At 31.2% G+C, this 13,303-nt stretch overlaps 2 long non-coding RNA genes across 3 annotated transcripts; both read right to left on the bottom strand.

Annotated features, from left to right (window-relative positions):
* Positions 1-433: 433 nt before the first annotated feature.
* On the bottom strand, positions 434-3,364 carry LOC139495779 (uncharacterized). Of its 2 annotated transcripts, XR_011657460.1 has the most exons (3): positions 3,317-3,364; positions 1,177-1,264; positions 434-546 (listed from the first exon to the last, which is right to left on the bottom strand). It is a non-coding gene; the product is annotated as an uncharacterized lncRNA (long non-coding RNA). The 2 variants fall into 2 exon arrangements; XR_011657459.1 differs by lacking the exon at positions 3,317-3,364 and having other exon boundaries at positions 1,177-1,700.
* Positions 3,365-9,443: 6,079 nt separating this feature from the next.
* LOC139495778 (uncharacterized) lies at positions 9,444-10,562 on the bottom strand. The gene is made up of 3 exons (XR_011657458.1): positions 9,988-10,562; positions 9,638-9,683; positions 9,444-9,583 (listed from the first exon to the last, which is right to left on the bottom strand). It is a non-coding gene; the product is annotated as an uncharacterized lncRNA (long non-coding RNA).
* Positions 10,563-13,303: the final 2,741 nt, after the last annotated feature.

The raw sequence follows: 13,303 nt of genomic DNA, 5'->3' as shown, positions 1-13,303 counted from the left end.
TGTGGTGTTCTAAAGAATTTGTTTATATATTTGCAGATTAAATAATAAAATATACACTTTTCGTGTTATTTTAGATTAAAATTTTCTTCTGTTTCAGCTTGTGTACTGTTTTCAATCCACTACGTAAGAATTCAGTGAATACATTATTCCATTCACTTTATAACATTTTCCTTCAATTCTAAGAGAAAACATTTTTGCAAATTGTTCTTCAATGATCTTCTTCCGTATATATGTGATATGAGGGAGCGATATAAATGAGTGGATAAAACTGGTGTTCCTTTGTTCTGCATTCTCCTTTCTTTCGAATAATATATATAATATGTTGTTGCTTTTATGCAATAGTGTTTTTGTGTATCTATGATAGAACTCCATTTTGTTTATTGACATTATCATTTGATAATGATGAAATTTCCTGTTTCTTTTTTGCAGGAAAGCACACATTCCAGTTCAAATTAATCCAATTATGCACTTTGTAAATAAATTTCAACTTTAAGTTTCCTCTTCAGTAATGACCTATTGATCATGAAAACCAAGATGTCTGATCACCTATAAATACACAAAATAAACAAATAAAATGTTATAAATGGAGAGAGAAACAACAATAAATGTTTTTCATATGTATCTTTCTTTATTAAAATTCATTAAGTAAACTTGAACCTTGCGAAAAATAATTAGCTGTGATGTAAGACTAGAAAGTATAAAACGCAAAATAAAGTAGTCGCGAAAAATTAGTTGATTTACATTAGTCCAGTCTGTGTTTGCAGGAAATTTACATCATAGGTTGCCATATTCCTATTGTGCCTGTCCAAAGTTCAGAGCCTGTAGTTTTTGTAAGTTTAGTCTGACACTAAAATTTAGTGGTTGTTGTTGTTGTTGTTTCATACCGGTTATATTTATTTTTTGTAATTTATTTTGTAATAAACTAGGCAATTAGTTTTACAGTTTGGACATGTTGGATTGTTTCAATTTTTCATCTTTGGGTCTTTTATAGCTGCCTTCTTTGACTATAGGGTATGGATTTTCTCATTATTGAAGGTCGTCACAGGCCTACAATTGCTTTCTTAAAGCCATGATAGTTTTCATATTTAATATACCACATCTTTTAATTGTTATAGTAATCATGATTATCATCTTTCAAGTTCAACAACTTTAAAAAATAAATAAAAGTGGCCTTACCATTTAGGTTTAGTTTGCTTCTGCAAATTTTAAATTGCCTATCATTTCTGCTGTTTATAATTTCTCTGTATCTTCTATAGTTCTTGTCCTATACATAAAAGAGTAAAAGTTATTATTGAATGGCATCTTGCATCAATATTTTTTTTTGCTGTTTAATGTACATGATGTATATTAATGTGTGTTTAATAAGAAGAGTGCACACGCTGAAATGTCTCGCCTTCTTTTACTAATCATTGATAATATGTTGATAGTCCTAAGTATAAAGCTTTATCACAACTGTCACATAAACTTAACATTAACCAAGATAAATAAATAAAGACTAATGAACCATGAGAATGAGGTCAATGTTAGATGAACCATGCCAGGCAGACATATACAGCTAACAAGGCTTCAATGCAACAATTATAGTTGACCTATTACTTATAGTTTAAGAAAAATAGACCAAAACACTGATCAATGAACCGTGAAAATGAGATCAAGGTCAAATAAAACCTGTTCCACTGACATATAGATCAAAGAATATTTCTATACACCAAATACAGTTGACCTATGGCTTATAGTATTTAATAGATAAAGACCAAAACTCAAAAACTTAATTTTGACCACTGAACCATGAAAATGAGGTCAAGGTCAGATGACATCATCCCACTAGACATGTACACCTTACAATCATTTCATACAACAAATATAGTAGACCTATTGCATAAAGTATGAGAAAAACAGACCAAAACACAAAAACTTAACTATAACCACTGAACCATGACAATTGTCATAAATAGCATAGACACCTCTTAGTTTTGAGAACAACATGCGTTAATTGTGCAAGTATAATCATTGATAAATCATGCACAAGATTGACTTTTTTTAAAAAGCCTATATATTGAAATTTTCTGAAAATATTGCATGCATTTATTAATATGACCAATTTCAAGAAATGCGCAAAGATGTGAGATGATTTATATAATTGTAATTTCAGGAATTTACAGAAAAGGCTTTCATCCCCACTGCATTTTGCACTTTTCCCACGTCAGGAGCCAGAAGTTATGGCCTTTGTGACCTTTGTATGATTTTTATTTTAGTTTCTTTTTTAATATCAAAGAGTTTAATATGACGTCCATTATCACTCAACTAGTATACATTTTTGTTTAATGGCAAGCTAAAGCATGCCTCACAGGCAGTGATCCAGGAGGGTCTGAGGGTTGGACATGTTGGAACCCCCCTTTCTACATTGTTCTTTATTGGACGATCAATGCATTTGAATTTTAAAATTAACACCATTCGAACGTAAATATATTTCAAAATTAAGATGCTGCAATGTACAATCCCAGTAGAGCTAGGAAGATGGTATAAGCCATTCCAAAAGAAGAAAGGACATGCAATCTGTGTTTAACTGCAATTGGCAATAAATTCCATTATTTATTTGAATGCAATTCTTTATTAGTTAAAAAACATCAGAAATCAGCATATTCCAGAGTACTATGTGAAATATATATCAGAATTAAGCAAAAATGAAAGGACTAACTGTCATTGACAAATATTAACTTATTATTTAAAAATGTGTCTATATTCATTTCAAAGTTAACTAAAATATTATAATGTTAAAATATTATAATATAAAGTAATTTTCCATACATTTTATTTCTAAGTTGTTTTTTTTTTTTTTTAATTGTATGTGATTGTATTTTTTAATTTACCTCTTGTTTCGGAGTGTTTTTCAAATAAAGCATATTGTATTGTATTGTATTGAATGGGGACATGTAGTTGGACCCCCCCCCCCCATTTGTCTTTGGTTAGGAACCCCTCCTCGGGTTGTGGGATTTTCTCGTTGCATTGAAGACCCATTGGTGCCCTTTGGCTGCTATCTGCTCTTTGGTCTTTTGATACATTCCCCATTTACATTTCGAATTTATATTCAGTTCTATTATAAATGTTAGACTTCTTGTTGATTTGGTTTCACATTTCGGCTTCGTCAGAGGAAAGCGTTCCAGAAATAAAATAGCCTTGCAAGAAGTCATAATTATTTGGACTAGATTTTCACCACCATCAACATTGTAAAGCTTGTCTCACTGTGGAAGAAATGAGTTTGGCGCGTTTACAAAAATATAATTCTCTGTGCTGACAGGGGAGTGTGTGTGCATACCATTATTTAAATTTTCTAAACCTTCTTTTTCAATATTTTGTGCATTTCATATACTGTCAGACCTCGAGTGCTGCTTTACAAAAACGATCAACTTACAAGTAATGTAGGGGAAGGAAACTAGCTAAAAAGACCTAAAATAAGCCACAACTAATGGGGTCTCATTGGGGGTTCTGTTCACGGATCTCGCTTTATAGTTACTATTTATTTTTTTTAGATTCCCGCATCCCGCTTACACTATGTAAGTAAACAATTCTAATATTTTTGTAATTTCCTATGTCCCGCTAAACTTCATTTCCAGTTTTCACGGCACAATAATTTGACTATTAGTGACACTAAGTACTGTGGTATTTTCAGTGGGTATTTTACCAATAAGGCCATACATTTCGGTGTGTAGAAATACCGCAAAGGAATTCTTAATGGTGCTGACTAAGAAGAAAGTTTTTGCATGAAGGACACCAGAGACATATATACATATGTGTATATATGTCTCTGAGGACACTAAAACGATGTTTTAAGATCACAGAGAATATGGATATATAGGAGGATATGATTAAATACCTCATATCTGTAAAGTTAGGTATCAATAGATATTGTAATTTTGAAGTTAAATGACTTTTTAATCAACGCGTGCCACTCGGCACGTGACCAACGGCTTATTGCAAATTCACTAATCATCATGTTCAATCAACCTAATCCAATACACAATTGTCTTTTTATCGTTACTTATTGATTAATTAATGGTTGTTGTTGAATAAACCTAACGGTTTAGCGTGGTAAAATTTCAAGTTTATGAAAGAAAAATAAAAAAAAATGAATTTTGTGTTTTAAAACTTTGCCTTTGTTATATTTTGTTTTTAAGGAAATTGCTATGCAAGCTTATTTTTAAATTAAAGGAACCTATTTTGAGATACAAATTGGGACAAAAATGCTTTTGAGAATTCGTTTTCTTGTTAACAACACAAGAGTTTACATATATTATCATTATACCTTGAATGAGTGACATATGCATGAGAGTATGTGGTGTCCGTGGGTTCTTCAAAATCCGATTACAGAAGTAATATAGAAAAACTCCAAGAGGTAAAATTATATTACGTTTTAAAAAGAGACTATAAATCATAACTGTTTCCTATGAACAATAACTTTAAAACTGATGTCAATGCTTTTTTTTAACAATTCATCTTTATTTCAACAATTGAAGATGAATATCATTTTATTTTATAATGTAATAAGCATCATGATGTAAGAAATATAATTCACAATGTGTAGGCGCGAATCTAGAGCTTGATAAACTAAAAAAAGAAAGGCAGGAACGAACAGAGTGAAAAATAAAAAGGCAGGACAGAGATTACAGCTAAAAAAAAAAGGCAGGATAAAAATTTTCATCCTAGCCCCCCCCCCCCCCCCCCCCCATAAAAATCAAACGGTACCTCCCTTAGTCAAGTATATATCTACTCTATTAGGTCTCTAGTTTGGATAGTGTATAACTTGCAAATTAAAATCATACTCCTTCCAAATTTCTTTCTTTAAAATATTATGGATGAAATAGCAAGTAAAGAATGAAATTAAATTGGATGAAATGTGTCAATTTTTTTGGTAAAGTAGTATGTCTGAAGTTGTCAAACTTAATGATAGACCCTTCAGGGGCGGATCCAGTCATTTTAAAAAGGGGTTTCCTAACCCAGGACAAAAAGGGGGGGGGGGTAATTACATGTCCCCATTCAAATGCATTGATAGTCCAAAAAAGGGGGGTCTTTGACACATTCCCCATTCAAATTCTCAATTTTATCATGTAGTTGTCGTAGTCCGAAGACACTTAGTTTTCGCATAATTACATTTAGTATAAGTTAACAGAAATCTATGAAACTCAAACACAGGGTTTGTGACCAGAGTTTTTGTCCAGAGTTTAGAAATTACTTGAATTAGGGGCCAAAAGGGGCCAATATTAAACTTTGTTTGATTTTATAGAAAATTGAATTATTGGGGTTCTTTGATATATATATATATTCCAAATCTAACTGTGTATTTAGATTCCTAGTTTTTTTGGTCCTGTTTAAATTGGTCTATCTTCAGGTTCAAAGGGTCCAAAATTAAACTTATTTTGATTTTAATAATATTTAAATTCTTGGTGTTCTTTAATCATGTTAATATTCTGAATCTGAATATTTACTTAGATTTTTAGTATGGGCCCAAATTTCAAGTTGGTCCAAATTGGGGTCCAATATTTTACTTTGTTTGATTTCAAAAAAAATGAATATATATATATATATATAGGGGGTTCTTTGATATGCTGAATCTAACCATTCATTTAGATTTTTGATATTTTGGCCCGTTAACAAATTGGTCCACATTGAGATCTAAAGGGTCCAAAATTGAACTTTGATTTCATCAAATAATGAATTATTTGGGTTCTTTGATCATGTTGATATGCTGCATCTAACCATGTATTAAGATTTTGAATATTGGACCATTTTAGAGGTTAATTGTCAATTTAAAATTTTTAAGTACTTGGACCACATTCATTCAATGTCAGAAACCTATGCTGCATCAACTATTGAATCACAATCCAAATTTACAATTCAGAGTTGTATCCATAAAATTGAGAATGGAAATGGGGAATTTGTCAAAGAGACAACAACCCGACCAAATAAAAAAACAACAGCAGAAGGTCACCAACAGGTCTTCAATGTAGCGAGAAATTCCCGCACCCGGAAGCGTCCTTCAGCTGGCCCCTAAACAAATATATACTAGTTCAGTGATAATGAACGCCATACTAATTTCCAAAGTGTTCATAAGAAACTAAAATTAAAATAAAACAAGACTTACAAAGGCCAGATGCTCCTGACTTGGGACAGGCGCAAAATGCGGCGGGGTTAAACATGTTTGTGAGATCTCAACCTCCCCCTATACCTCTAACCAATGTAGAAAAGTTTGAATTGAATGTTGTGTCCATACTTGCTCCAACTGTTCAGGTTTTAAAGTGTACGTTTGTATCAAGCTGAGCCATGCATAGCATTCTTATTGGTTATTTATATATTAATTTGAAATTTTGATGAGTTAGACACATAAAGATTATACTGTAAACAATATTTCAGAGTTTAACGTAGTCAAGCAAAACAAATCATAGAAGAATAGTTTAATCATGTTTTTGTTGTCCAATGAAAAATTAGTACGAACACCAAGAAAAAGTATGGGAATGTTTGTTTTTTAAACTATTGACCAGGGTGAAAGTCTTTGAAAGTCATGACTGACCAAAAGTTTGTGAAATGAAATAGCACAAATATTCCATTCTTATTAAATATTATTGTATATAAAGAAAATACTGATTTTTAATAATAGTTTTTACCCTTTTTATGTTTTATAGGACAAGAAATATAGAAAAATAATGAAAAATATAAACAGTTTCAATAGAAATGAGCGACAAAACAAGATAAACAGAATACAACAAGGCCTAAATGGTAAGACCACTTCTATATACTGTAAATTCAGAAATTATTGCTTGCATTTATTATTTTTCAGGGAATGGACAACTTATTGTGATTACAAAAAAAATCTGCATCAATTATATATACATGATATATATATGTTTCTGTTATCAAAATATGATTTCTTATTTTTGCGATACTCACCCAGTCGCATTAATCGCATTACTAAAAACCTCTGGATAATATCTGAATTACAGTAATAAACATGATAAAAGTAATTGCCTTTGAATGATGACTCTTATAAAAATAAGAAGATGTGGTATGGTAAATGAGTGACTTATCCACCAGAGTTCAAAGAAGTGGATGCAAGAAATTAAAGGCCAATGATGAGCTGGCCTTCAATAATGAGACAACACTTCCTTTATAGGTCAGCCAATAAAGATCCAAACATGAAAAGATTTAAACAATCCAATTTAGTTCAACATGTTCAAAAACAATAACAATTAATAAAAAAATATCATGTCTGTGAGCACTCAACCTCTTACCTGACCATAATATAGGACAGTGGTTCAAATAACACAGCATATGAACATTCTATAACAACTTTTGCAAGTGGCTAAACTTTAAATATCACTGCAAGGCACTAAACAACGAATATTTAATCTTGGACACAAAGCACTGAAATAAGAGAACTCATATAAAGCATGACAAGTAAGAATATCAAATGAAAGTTTCTCAAATGTTAAAGTCATATGAAACGAGTGAGTGATGAAAAATAAAGTTTGTCCAACTTTTGAACCAATGCATGTATACATCATAAACTTAGTCCTCTGTGCACGATTTTATCATTATTTTCACAAGTATATCATATAAATCGTCAATTTTTTTTTCTCTCTGTTTGTTATGATTTAACAAATAATGCTGCTCATTAAATGCCGTGTTTTGAAGTTGAGTTTTACCGATTGCCACCTTATAGTAAACAAATCTCAAAAAGCATGGGTATTGAGCACGTGTTTAACATGTATAATCAGCTATTTGTTTATTTCAATGACAGATCCTTGCATATTGTGGTCACCGGATTTTTACGAGGAGGGTTACGCTCGGGTCACTATGTATATGGAAAATATGTATCGGCGAATTGCTTCCTGGAAGCAAGCAATTAAAAATAAGTAAACTTCTTCTAAATGTGGACAAATTAAAGAATTTTCCTCAGAAAAAAGTATATGTACTTAAGTTGCATAATGAAAACTATCCATTTAGTTATAAAAAACATAATTATTATACATATTTTTTTTTTAATTTTAGGTTTCTTATGACTTTAATTAAAACATGATAAAATAAGCCTATTTATATTGCTGTTTTTTTCTCCATTTATCATGTTTATAACTTCTTTTGTTTATTTTGTGTATTTATAGGTCAGATATCTTGGTTTTTATGATCATCGTCAGGTCCTGCAAGTCTATACTGAAGAGGAAACTTATTTGTTAATATTTTTCTACATAATGTGCTAATTGGATTAATTAATGTGAAATGAACTCAATTGTGTGTTTTTCTGGAAAAAGAAATAGAAAATATTCTACAAAATTGCTATAAACAAAATGGAGTACTATCAAAAATGCACAAGGACACAATGGTGTAAAATGTAACAACCTACATATTCACTGATGAATTATGGAGAAATTAAGAAAAAAAATAGTATCTTTGTCATGTTTGTTGTTGAAATAAACACATGCGTTATCCATTCATGTACATAATATTATGTACATGGCTCTCCATCATATCAAATATACAGAGAAGATGTTTGAAGAACAAGTTGCCAAAATTTATTCAACCAATTAAAGGAAGATGTCTTGTGAATGGAATTATTTATGCACTGAACTGTTATGTAGGGGGTAGAATAATTATACACAGCAGCTGAAACAGAAGACAAGTTAATTTGACATGAAAAGTGTTTATTTTATATAATCTTTTGTATCAACATGATCAATAATTCAGTCTAGGAGAAAATATATTTATACTGTTTGTCAATGTTTGTACTGTTATGAAATTTTTATAGAGGAAAAACATTTCCTTAAGGGAAATTTGATGTTCAGAAATTTCCTTAGGGGAAATTTGAAGAACAATGATTTCCTTAGAGGAAATTTCCTCAAAGGAAAATTTGAAGCGGCAAATTTCCTCAAAAGAAAAAGAATTTCCTCAAAGGAAATAATTATGCAGCAAATTCCCTAACAATGCCTAAGGGAAATCTTTTTCCCTTGAGGAAAACTCTTTTTCCTCTGAGGAAATTGTTGAAAAAAGGGGCATTACTTTTTCAACAGTGGTGCTAGAGCCAAACATATTTAGGACAAATATCAGAGAACCAATACCAATCAAGTTATCAACTTCATTTTGACTTAACTCCAAAAATTAAGGTGACAACTTTTGCACTCAACGGAATTGCAAACTTGTCCCGGATACTATTAATATTCTTATACAAGACCTGTTTATTTTCTCTTGCTTATGACCTTAGATATATTATTAATGCTGTATGTTTATGCTTATGACCTTAGATATATTATTGCTGTATGTTAATGCTTATGAAATTAGATATATTATTGCTGCATGTTTATACTTTTGACCTTAGATACATTGTTGCTGTATGTTGATTGTCACTTGCTTATGACCTTAGATATATTATTGCTGCATGTTTTTTTTTTAAATGCTTATGACCTTAGACATGTTAGATACATTATTGCTGTATGTTGATTGTCACTTGCTTATGACCTTAGATATATTATTGCTGCATGTTTATGCTTATGACCTTAGATATACTATTGCTGTATGTTGATTGTCTTTTGCTTATGACCTTAGACATGTTAGATATACTATTGCTGTTTGCTGATTGTCTTCTGCTTATGACCTTAGATATACAATGTATAATATTGCTGCATGTTTATGCTTATGACCTTAGATATATTATTGCTGTATGTTTATTGACTCTTGCTTATGACCTTAGATATATTATTAATGCTGTATGTTTATGCTTATGACCTTAGATATATTATTGCTGTATGTTAATGCTTATGAAATTAGATATATTATTGCTGCATGTTTATACTTTTGACCTTAGATACATTATTGCTGTATGTTGATTGTCACTTGCTTATGACCTTAGATATATTATTGCTGCATGTTTTTTTTTTAAATGCTTATGACCTTAGACATGTTAGATACATTATTGCTGTATGTTGATTGTCACTTGCTTATGACCTTAGATATATTATTGCTGCATGTTTATGCTTATGACCTTAGATATACTATTGCTGTATGTTGATTGTCTTTTGCTTATGACCTTAGACATGTTAGATATACTATTGCTGTTTGCTGATTGTCTTCTGCTTATGACCTTAGATATACAATGTATAATATTGCTGCATGTTTATGCTTATGACCTTAGATATATTATTACTGTATGTTTATTGTCACTTGCTTATGACCTTAGATATATTATTCATGTTATTTGTGCAGGTTTATTGACACTTGCTTAAGTTATTTTATTGCTGTTTGTTTAATTTTCTGTTTTTGTTTCACACATTTTACTTGATGGTGTTATCTCAGTGAAAGATGAAATATTAAAACACAAGTGCCTTATTTGTTATACCAATTGTAATGTTTTGTCTTTTTGAAAATGATATTCTCAAATGTACATAACTTAAATTAAGAAGTGTTGAAATTAAGTAAGGATATGGTATGTGATTGCCAATGAGACAACTAAAAACCAGAGATAAAGGTATTTTCAGCCAGTGACTGAACAGCCGTCAACAATGAGCAAGACCTATCAACATTTAAATGTCTGCATGAAGAAAACACAAAAACATTCAAATGGATAAACATAAGACACTGTGTGCAATGGTGTGAAAGCTATATATGCAAAACTATATACTGAAAATTCAGAAATTATTGCTAGCAATTGTAAGTGCGATTTTTCTCAATTTCATCATTTTTTTGTGTGCAAAATTTAGAATAATCCTGTTAAGTTCATAAAAAATTTCAATATGCAAGTGTACATTATTGTGATTATAACCCTGTCACTATTTTCACAATAATAAAAACAGCAATAATTTCTGAATTTATAGTAGTTAAATTTTTGACACATAGTGATTTACTTTCAATTAAGCATGCCTAGACAAAAATCGTAGAACACACAATTATATATTTCTACAATTAAGATTCAAAGAAATACTTGTACCCATAATAACTTAGTCCGTTTTGTGAAATTGCTTCACTCATGCAATTAGAGGATTTTTTTATGTTTTCTTTTTAGTTATATCACTTCCCATGCGAACAATTATTGTTCCCATGGGAAAACATATTGTTCCCAAGGGAAAAATTATTGTTCCCAAGGGAAAAATTATTGTTCCCATGGGAAAAAATATTGTTCCCATGGGAAAAGTATTTTCCCATGGGAAGAAAAGGAGTTCCCTTGGGAAGAAAAGTTCCCTTGGGAAATTTAAAGTTTCCCTTGGGAAATTTAGAACTTCCCATGGGAACAAACAATTTACTTATGTTCCCATGGGAACTTTAAAGTTCCTATGGGAACTCTAAACTTCCCATGGGAAAAGTAATTTTTCCCATGGGAACTTTCAATGTTCCCATGGGAAATTCTAATATTCCCATGGGAAATATCAAATTTCCCATGGAAAATGTACTTTTAATCAGCTGCAGTGACAAGAGTGACAACAGTGACAAGTTGGGACATATGGTATTTTTTTAATTTTTCAATAATCTATCACTGGGCAAATTATTTTTTTGATATCTTGTAAACCGACAAAGTCAGATTTGCCGATACCGGAATGGCAAATTTGTCCCGCACAGTGTTTTTGTTGTTTGGCTTGTACTCTTTTGCTGACCTCCATGTGAATTATGAAATGTTGATTACTGATCTTTGCAATCTATATATTTGTTCTGCTTCATCGTCAAGTGCCTTTTTCACAGTGGTTGCCAAATCCTTCTTTACCTTGTATATTTGAAGCAGGTGATTTAATGCTGTTTTGTTTTGTTTCATCACAAGTTTATCAAGACCTTGTAAGAGTGAGTTTCGCTAACTAGTCTTGAAACCTATTTAAACCTGCAAAAACAAAGAAGACCTATTGAAAAGAATTTCAGAAGTTCATTTTTATAAAAAGGATTTATTGTCTATGTACATGTATCTTTTAACATTCGAATAATTGTGCATTTTTTTTTTTTATAAAATCAAGGGTTTTATTGTACATGTATGTAGGTCTGGGTTTCGTGAACAGAAAAAATAATAGACAACATATCAAAGATAAGAATAGATTAAATGGTCTGAAAATTAAAACGATAAAGGAACAACCATATACAGATCATCAAATATATACAATAAATATTGTTTGGAAGTTACATGTACGTATATGTTATAGATGATTTGGAATGGATTTTTTGTTACTACATGTAACACAATTCTAAAGAAAATATATACTTTTACATAATCTTACAAATGTAAATACACAACAGTATTAATGCAAGTGTGAACTATAATGAAATACTTATGAGTTTGTATTGAAATGAGCAGTATTTTTCTAAAACAAATAAAGGGTACATGTACAATTTTTCACATATTCATTTATTTTTATAGAATTATTCATGAACATTTAAGTAAAGTTTTGTGTCTCTACTTACCTTCACAATGCTCTTGGCAATTTCTAACCCCTTACTTGGAGTCGAAATTCTGTTTCTCTTTCCCCTGGGGGTGCACCCTGATTTAGACGATGTGAGTGCATGTAATGTCATCTTCTTTGTCGTGGCTGGGCATTTTTCTGTAATGGTGTGGATGGCAGGATATTCATCTTCATCAAGTTCAACAACTGTTTGTAAGTTATTAGCGAATTCGATGAATTGTGGTGAAGCACTTTTCTTAATATTGTTCAATAAGTTCTTCAACTTAGTTTCACACGTCAATACGGTCTTTGAAATTTTAACACATTGGTTACAAATTAAAATATCATCAACTCTCAAGTCAACAACATTGCGAATTTGTTCTTCATCTATTTCATAACACTCTGACTGTAGTTTTACTGCATTAACTTCTTTTATTTCGTTTTTCAAATTTCGCCTCTTTTCCTTTGTTGCTAAGATCAAGATGAAAACAAATATATTTCTATATACATATTCATTTATTTTTATAGAATTATTCATGAACATTTGAGTAAAGTGTTGTGTCTCTACTTTCCTTCACTTTTTGGTCTTGGCTATTTCTGACCCCCTTACTTGGAGTCGAAATTTTGTTTCTCTTTCCCCTGGGGGTGCACCCTGATTTAAACGATGTGAGTGCATGTAATGCCATCTTCTTTGTCGTGGTTGGGCATTTTTAGCTAACCTGGCCCAAAGGGCCAAGTGAGCTTTTCCCATCACTTGGCGTCCGTCGTCCGTCGTCTGTCGTCCGGCGTCGTTAACTTTTACAAAAATCTTCTCCTCTGAAACTACTAGGCCAAATTACACCAAACTTGGCCAAAATCATCATTGGGGTATCTAGTTTAAAAAATGTGTCCGGTGACCCGGCCAACCA

The sequence above is a fragment of the Mytilus edulis genome, chromosome 11 (assembly GCF_963676685.1).
Source record: "Mytilus edulis chromosome 11, xbMytEdul2.2, whole genome shotgun sequence".
Classification (NCBI taxonomy): Eukaryota; Metazoa; Mollusca; class Bivalvia; order Mytilida; family Mytilidae; genus Mytilus; species Mytilus edulis.
This window is presented reverse-complemented; position numbering and strand designations above follow the sequence as displayed.